This window comes from Chiloscyllium punctatum, chromosome 18 (genome assembly GCF_047496795.1).
Source record: "Chiloscyllium punctatum isolate Juve2018m chromosome 18, sChiPun1.3, whole genome shotgun sequence".
Classification (NCBI taxonomy): Eukaryota; Metazoa; Chordata; class Chondrichthyes; order Orectolobiformes; family Hemiscylliidae; genus Chiloscyllium; species Chiloscyllium punctatum.
Genome location: NC_092756.1, coordinates 53095794 through 53103203, shown reverse-complemented (window position 1 = coordinate 53103203; position 7410 = coordinate 53095794). Strand labels below are relative to the sequence as shown.

Below are 7410 nucleotides of genomic sequence, written 5' to 3'. Positions count from 1 at the left end.
TACAAAAATACTCTATGCTACTCTCTCCCCACCCCCAGCCTCCTCTAGCTTATCTCTCCACGCTTCAGGCTCACTGAAATATTCCTGATGAAGGGCTTTTGCCCGAAACTTCGATTTCGCTGCTCGTTGGATGCTGCCTGAACTGTTGTGCTCTTCCAGCACCACTAATCCAGTATTTGGAATTCAGCATCTGCAGTCATTGTTTTTACATCTCAGTAAACTCTCCCATCACATTACCAAACATATCAGCAAAAGCAGGACGCACTGCGCATGCTCTAGCCAACAAAGGGACCCCCGGGTGATTGATGTTAGCACCGGACCAATGAAAGGACGGTGGGCGGAGCTGGAGGACCTGGCGGGAGGTTGGTCCTCCAACGAATCAAAGTGAACAAGTGGCAGAACCACGTGATCACCCTCGCGCGTGGAGGAGAGTCGCTGTGATGAATTCTCAGGAAGTAATGGAGCGAAAGGATACGGTAAGGAAATAAATAAATAAACAGAGGGAAACGGGAGAAAAACTGTATTGCTATGAGCGGAGAGGTTTTACAAACATGTTGTGCACGCCGGAAAACACAAATTTGAACATCCCATCCTGTGTTTGTAGTAAACGGGGCTGCAGGCCTGAGTGAGTGCTGGCATCTTTATTTGGGGCAACGATTCAGTGGACACGTGCGCGGCCGCCATCTTTGTAGGGGGCAAGGTGCAGCCTTTCTCTGGTACAGAGTCATTGGGCAGGATTTACACAGAGCACGTTCAAACTCAGAGAAATGGATGTTTATTTCTGGATTTGTTTCGTCATTCATTTAAATGACTTGCTATTGTAACTGAGTTTGCAGGTCATTCAAAATTGGAGGTATTTATTGTGCATCGTGAAGAAGGTCACCTCAGGTTCCAGTGAGATATTGATCAGATACAGATTAATTTAGATAAATGTGAGGTGCTGCATTTTGGAAAAGCAAGTCAGGGCAGGACTTATACACTAGGGGAAAGTGAAGACTGCAGATGCTGGAGATCAGAGCTGAAAACTGTTGCTGGAAAATCACAGCAGGTCAAGCAGCATCCTAAGATCAGGAGAATCGACATTTCAGGCATAAGCCCTTCTTCAGGATTCCTGAAGAAGGCTCATTCCCGAAACGTCGATTCTCCTGATCTTTGGATGCTGCCTGACCTGCTGTGCTTTTCCAGCTACACGTTTTTCAGCCCAGGACTTATACACTGAATGGCAAGGCCCTGGAGACGCTTGTGGAACAAAGAGACCTTGGACTGCAGATTCATAGTCCTTGCAAGTCAAGTTGCAGGTAGATAGGATGATGAAGAAGGTGTTCAGTGTATTTCCCTTTGTTGGTTAGAGCATTGAGTATAGGATGTGGGAGGTCATGTTGCTGTACAGGACATTCGTTAGGCCACTTTTGGAATATTGTGTGCAATTCTGGCCTGCCTCCTATCAGAAGGGTGCTGTGAAACATGAAAGGTTTCAAAAAAGACTTACAAGGATGTTGTTCGGGTTGGAGGATTTGAGCTACAGGATGAGGCATAAAAGGCTGGGGCTGTTTTCCCTGGAGTGCCATAGGCTGAGTGGTGATGTTATGGAGGTTTATAAAATCATGAGGAGCATGAACAGAGTAAATGAACAAGATGTTTTCCCTGGAGTAGTGGTGTTCAAAAGTAGAGGACATTGCTTTCGGGTGAACGGGGCAAAAATTCAAAGGGGCCTAAAGGAAAACTCTTTCATCCAGTTTGTGGAATGAGCTGCCAGAGAAGGTGGTGGAGGCTAGTACAATTAAAACTCATTGAAGGCATCTAAATAGACACATGATCTGATTAGGAAGCATTTACAGGGATATGGGCCAAGTGTTGGCAAATGGGAATAGATTAGGTTCGGATACCTGGCTGGCATGGATGAGTTAAACCGAAGGGTCTGTGTCGGTGCTATACATCTCTATGACTGTGGGATCATAACAGCTTATACAACTCTGCTTCATCTCTGGGCTGCCTTATGACCACTTTGTCAATATCTAGCTTGCTCAGTATCGAACAATGGGTGTATTTTTGGTCTGTTTAGTATTTTACGATTACTTTTACAGACATGTTTGTAAGTTAATTTTTCACTGCTACCCAGCCCCTGACCATGTGCTACTTATTAATTTTTTTCTGAAAAATCTTTGACATTCAAGAATTATTTCTTCCAATAAGCAAGTGTATTTTCCTTCCATTTCTGACTATCAAATTCTGCACCACTTTCATTCCCTGTAATCCGCTTTGCACTCCCTGAAACATCAGCTGTGTTTCTCCTTCCACAGATACCAGTGATTAATGCCAAAGCCCTGTTGCCTGTGGAGAGGGTGATGTTTGACTTTTGTGTACAGCTGCAGTTTGTGTGGAGAAGGTGCTCCCACAATGTGGTTGGGTAAGAGACATTACAGAGTATTCATTACAGCAATAGTGATGATTTGAAGGTAATGTCCAAATCAAGAACAGTTTGTAGTTTTATTATCCTGCTTATAATTTCACCAAAATATTATTGGGAACTTTAGACATAAGGTCAGAGACTGATGATATTAGGTCAGGTGACCAAAAGCATTGCCAAATAAGCAGGCTTTGAGGAATGTCTTAAAGGAGGAAAGCAGACCTGAGAAGTTTTGGCTGCGAATTTCAGAAAATGTTGCTTTGGCAACTATAAAAGCAGCCACACAGGTGAAGTAATGAATTAACAGATCATTGGGAGTCTCGAACAGAATGGGTTGTTGAGGTCTTCAAGGATGTGTGATGCGGCGAGCTAGGGATGATCACAACCAGAAATTAAATCAAGGGTGAGAATTTTAAATTGAGGGACGTGGGCCGGATGCTGGCAGGTGAGACTAGATTGGGTTGGGATATCTGGTCGGTATGGATGGGTTGGATTGAAGGGTCTGTTTCCATAATGTACATCTCTGTGGCTCTATGTTGTTGATTATGAATAGGAGCCTTTTGATGGATCAACAAGTTTTGGTACGAGGGAGTACTTGGGCAGCAGAAATTTAGATTTTCTTAAGATTACAGGGAGGTTGAATGTGGGAAGCTGGCCAGGAGTGTGTTTGGATACTGAAGTCTGGAGATAACACAAGGTGGATGAGAGTATGTGAGCTGAGACAAGGGTAGAATCAGCTAGAAATAGTGATCTTGGAGTGGCACTGGGCTGTCACACTCGCCTCACCTCTGGGATTCAGTTAGTTGTCAGATTGTGAATCAGGGCGGTAACATAATCGGGAGCTGAGTGGCCCTGGTGGAGCCTAAAATGAGTGTCATTCAGCTGGCTGTTGCTGAGCAGCTGCTGCTTGATAGCCATGTTTATAACATCTTCCATCACTTTACTGCTGATCGAGTGTGAACTGATAGATGGAACTTGCCTGGGTTGGATTGCCCTGTGTTTTTGTGTTGAACATCCCTGGGCAATGTTCCACATTGTCGGTAGATGCCAGTGCTGGAGCGGTACTTGGCTCGGTGGTTGGCAAGTTCTGGAGCACAAACCATCAGTATGATTGCCAGAATATTGGCAGAGCCCATAGCCTTTGCACTACTTAACCATTTCTTGATGTTATTCAAACTGAATGAAACTGGCTTCAACCACTGGAGAAGGCTCAGATGGATCATCCCACTTTGCACTTCTGGCTGAAGATTGCAGCAAATGCTGTTGTCTTATCTGGTGCATGGGTGTGTGAGACCCCTCCATCAGTAAGGGTGAGGATATCTGTGATACTTCCTCCAGTAAGTTGTTTAAATGTCCATCACCGTTCACAACTGGGTGTGGCAGAACTGCAGAGCTCCGATCTCTTCCATTGGATGTAGGATCACTTAGCTCTGTTGCTTGCTGCTGATGCTGTTTTACATGAAATAGCTTCAGGAAATGGTTTAAGTAGAATCCAAAGAGTTTAAACAAATATATCACAGACAAAAGATGAACTGGACCAGAGAATAGGACCCCTTAAAGATTAACGAGGCTGTCTATGGAACCACTGGGGGGTTGGAAAGATATGCAAATATTTCACGTCATTTTTACTGGAGAAAGATATGGAAGCTCGAGAGTTTGGAGAATTAAACAGAGAGAACTTCAAAAGTATCCATGTTAGAGTGGAGTGTACTGGATGTCTTGAATCGCATCAAGGTGGATAAAGCCCTGGGACATGATCAGATGTAACCCGGAACTGTCTTGAAATCGAGGGAAGTGATTGTTGGGCCTCTCCTGAGGTATTTGTATCATTGATAGTGACAGGTGAGGTGCCATTATTTTAAAAAAGGTGGTAAGGAGAGGCCATGGAACAAGAGAATAGTGAGCCTGAAGTCAGTGGCAGGCAAGTTGTTGGAAGGGATTCTGAGGGACAGGATATCCATCTGTTTGGAAAAAGTAAGGAATAATCATTGACTGTTATCAATGTGGAGCTGAAAACGTGTTGCTGGAAAGGCGCAGCAGGTCTGGCAGCATCCAAAGAACAGGGGAATCGACGTTTCGGGTGTCAGCCCTTCTCAAAACATCGATTCTCCTGTTCCTTGGATGCTGCGTGACCTGCTGCGCTTTTCCAGCAACACGTTTTCAGCTCTGATCTCCAGCATCTGCAGTCCTCACTTTCTCCTGTTGTCAATGTGGCTTTGTACGTGCACAATCGTGTCTCACTAACTTGACTGAATGTTTTGAAGTGACAAAGAAAATTGATTAAACCAGGCTGTGAACGTTGTTTATATGGACATTCGACAAGGTTCCACAAAGCAGACTGGTTAGCAAGGTTACATAACATGGAATGAAGGGAGAACAAGCCATTTGGGTACAAAACTGGCTTGATGGTAGGAGACAGAGAGTGATGATGGAGATTTGCTTTGTGGACTGGAGGACTGTGAGCAGCAGTGTGCTACAAGGATCGATTATTGGGTCCTTAAATAAATGACTTGTGTGTGAATATGAGGTATGATTAGTCGCTGTACACAAGACACCAAAATTGGAGGTGTAGTGGACAGCGAAGAAGGTTAGTTCAGAATACAACAGGATCTTGATCAGATGGGCCAGTGGAGCAAGGAATGGCAGATAGAGTTCAATTTAGATAAATGTTAGCTGTTGGATTTTGTAAAGGCAAATCAGGGCAGGACTTATACACTTACTGGTAAGGTCCTGGTGAATGTTGCTGAGCAAACAGATCTTGGAGTGCAGGTTCATCGTTCCTTGAAAGTAGAGTCACAGGTAGGCAAGGGAGTGAATGGAGCGTTTGTTATGCTCTCCGTCATGTTGTGGTTGTACAGGACATTGATTAAGGCTCTTCTGGAATTCTTTTTTCAGTTCCAATCTCCCTGTTCCAGGAATGATGTTGTGAAACTTGAAACATTTCAGAAATTGTTTGCAAGGACTTTGCCAGAATTGGACAGTTTGAGGACAGTGCATGTTTGGAGTGAGCTGCAAAGGGAAGGGGTGGAGGCTAGTACAATTACAACATTTAAAAGACATTGATGAAGCCATTTCTCGTATTCTGTTTTCAGTTTGAATTTCCCTGTTCTGGGAAGGATGTTGTGAAACGTGAAAAGGTTCGGACAAGATTTACAAAAACGTTGCCAGGTTTGGAGGATTTGGGCTACAGGGAGAGGCTGAATAGGCTGGGGTTAATTTCCCTGGAGAGTCCAAGACTGAGAGGTGATTTCATGGAGATTTATAAAATCACGAGGGGCATGGATAAGGTGAGCAGCCGGGGTTCTTTTTCCTCAGGTTAGGTGGGTCCAAAACTAGAGCACATGGTTGAGAGGGCAACGATTTAAAAGGAATCTAAGGACAACGTTTTCAAGCTGAGTGTGGTGTGTGTATGGAATGAGCTGCCAGATGAAGTAGTAGAGGCTGATAAAATCACAACATTTAAAAGGCATCCGATTGGGTACGTGAACAGTAAGGGTTTTGATGGATACAGGCCAATAGCTGGAAAATGGGACTCCAGTAGTTTAGGATTCCTAGTTGGCATGGACGAATTGGACCGAAGATCTGTTTCTGTGCTGTACATGTCTATGACGTTAATAAACTAAGATGTGTTCCTCTTTTGAGGAGAGCAAGCTGCAGCACAGATAATTGTCCTTGGAGCTGAGAAGGTGAAGCAGTGATTTTGACCTGGTGCAGATTTGGTTCCAATATATTGAATTTGCGGAGAGAGAGGAATTGTTCACACTGTCACAACTTTTAGTAACTACTTTCAAGTAATTGGCAAATAATACAAAGTGAAAATGAGAACATTATTTTACTCAATAAGTTCTGAGCATCTGGAACAGTCTTAACGACAGATTCAGCAGGTATTCTGAAATAGACTTGGAATTTTAATTTTGAAGGAAAGATTTGGGGGCTGTGGGCAAATAGGAGGGGAATTCGGACAGATTTGCAGCATCTCCAGAGGGAGAGAGTACAGCTCCAATGGGCTGAATAGCCCCCAGGCCCTGTGCTCTGTGATACTGCCCCATTCACTGTGAATGATGAAGCTCATTCCAGGGCAGAGAGAGGGAGGAGCCCTCCACTCTCATCACAATGGGGCCCGGCTGATTGACAGCAGCTCCACACCAATGGGAGGAGAGTCTGTGTGGTCCTGCAGCCAATGGGAGTGAATTAGGGGTGTGGCCAGCAAGATGACACATGTCCATGAGCTGTGCAGGTGCAGTGTCACTGTTTGGGGTTGGGAGAGACAGCAGAGACTGGGACAGAGGCTGTTGGACCTGAATTACAAACTCCCGGGAAATTAAAACCAAAATAACTGCGGGAGATGTAAATCAGAAACAACAACCAGGAGGTTCTGGAAAAGCTCAGCAGGTCTGGCAGCATCTGTGAAGAGAAATCAGAGTTAACATTTCAGATCCGGTGTCCCTTCCTCAGAACTGATACTGAGAGAAAAAATGTTGGTTTACATGCAGAAGGTAGGGTTTAGGGGAGGATGTAAGGAGTAAAGAATAGGTGGGGATAGAGCGAGAAGAAGGGCTGGATAAAGGAGTCGATAACGATCTGGCTGGGGGAGGGCGACTAGCTGTTAATGGAGACTGTTAGTGGCTAACCTTAGGTAGTGTGTAATGGCAGGCTGTGAGAACAAGGACTGGTGTGTGGGGTCGGGGGCTAGGAAATGGGGTTGCTAAATTATGGTTAGCCACTAACTGTCTCTGTTGTAAGCTGTTATCCACAGACATCACTCCATGATTGGAGGTGCAGAGGACAGCTGCAGATGGGCGGCACGGTGGCACAGTGGTTAACACTGCCGCCTCTCAGCGCCAGAGACCCGGGTTATATTCCCACCTCAGGCAACTGTCTGTGTGGAGTTTGCGCATTCTCCCCGTATCTGCGTGGGTTTCCTCCGGGTGCTCCGGTTTCCTCGCACAGTCCAAAAATGTGCGGGTTAGGTGAATTGGCCATGCTAAATTGCCGTAGTGTTA

At 45.0% G+C, this 7410-nt stretch overlaps 1 long non-coding RNA gene across 2 annotated transcripts in view; it reads left to right on the top strand.

Annotated features, from left to right (window-relative positions):
- Positions 1-421: 421 nt before the first annotated feature.
- Positions 422-7410, top strand: part of LOC140489147 (uncharacterized) — a 46480-nt gene continuing 39491 nt past the window's right edge. For both annotated transcript variants that reach the window (XR_011963096.1, XR_011963097.1), the window contains exon 1: positions 422-476. This is a non-coding gene — a long non-coding RNA (uncharacterized lncRNA). The remainder of the gene's footprint in view (positions 477-7410) is intronic.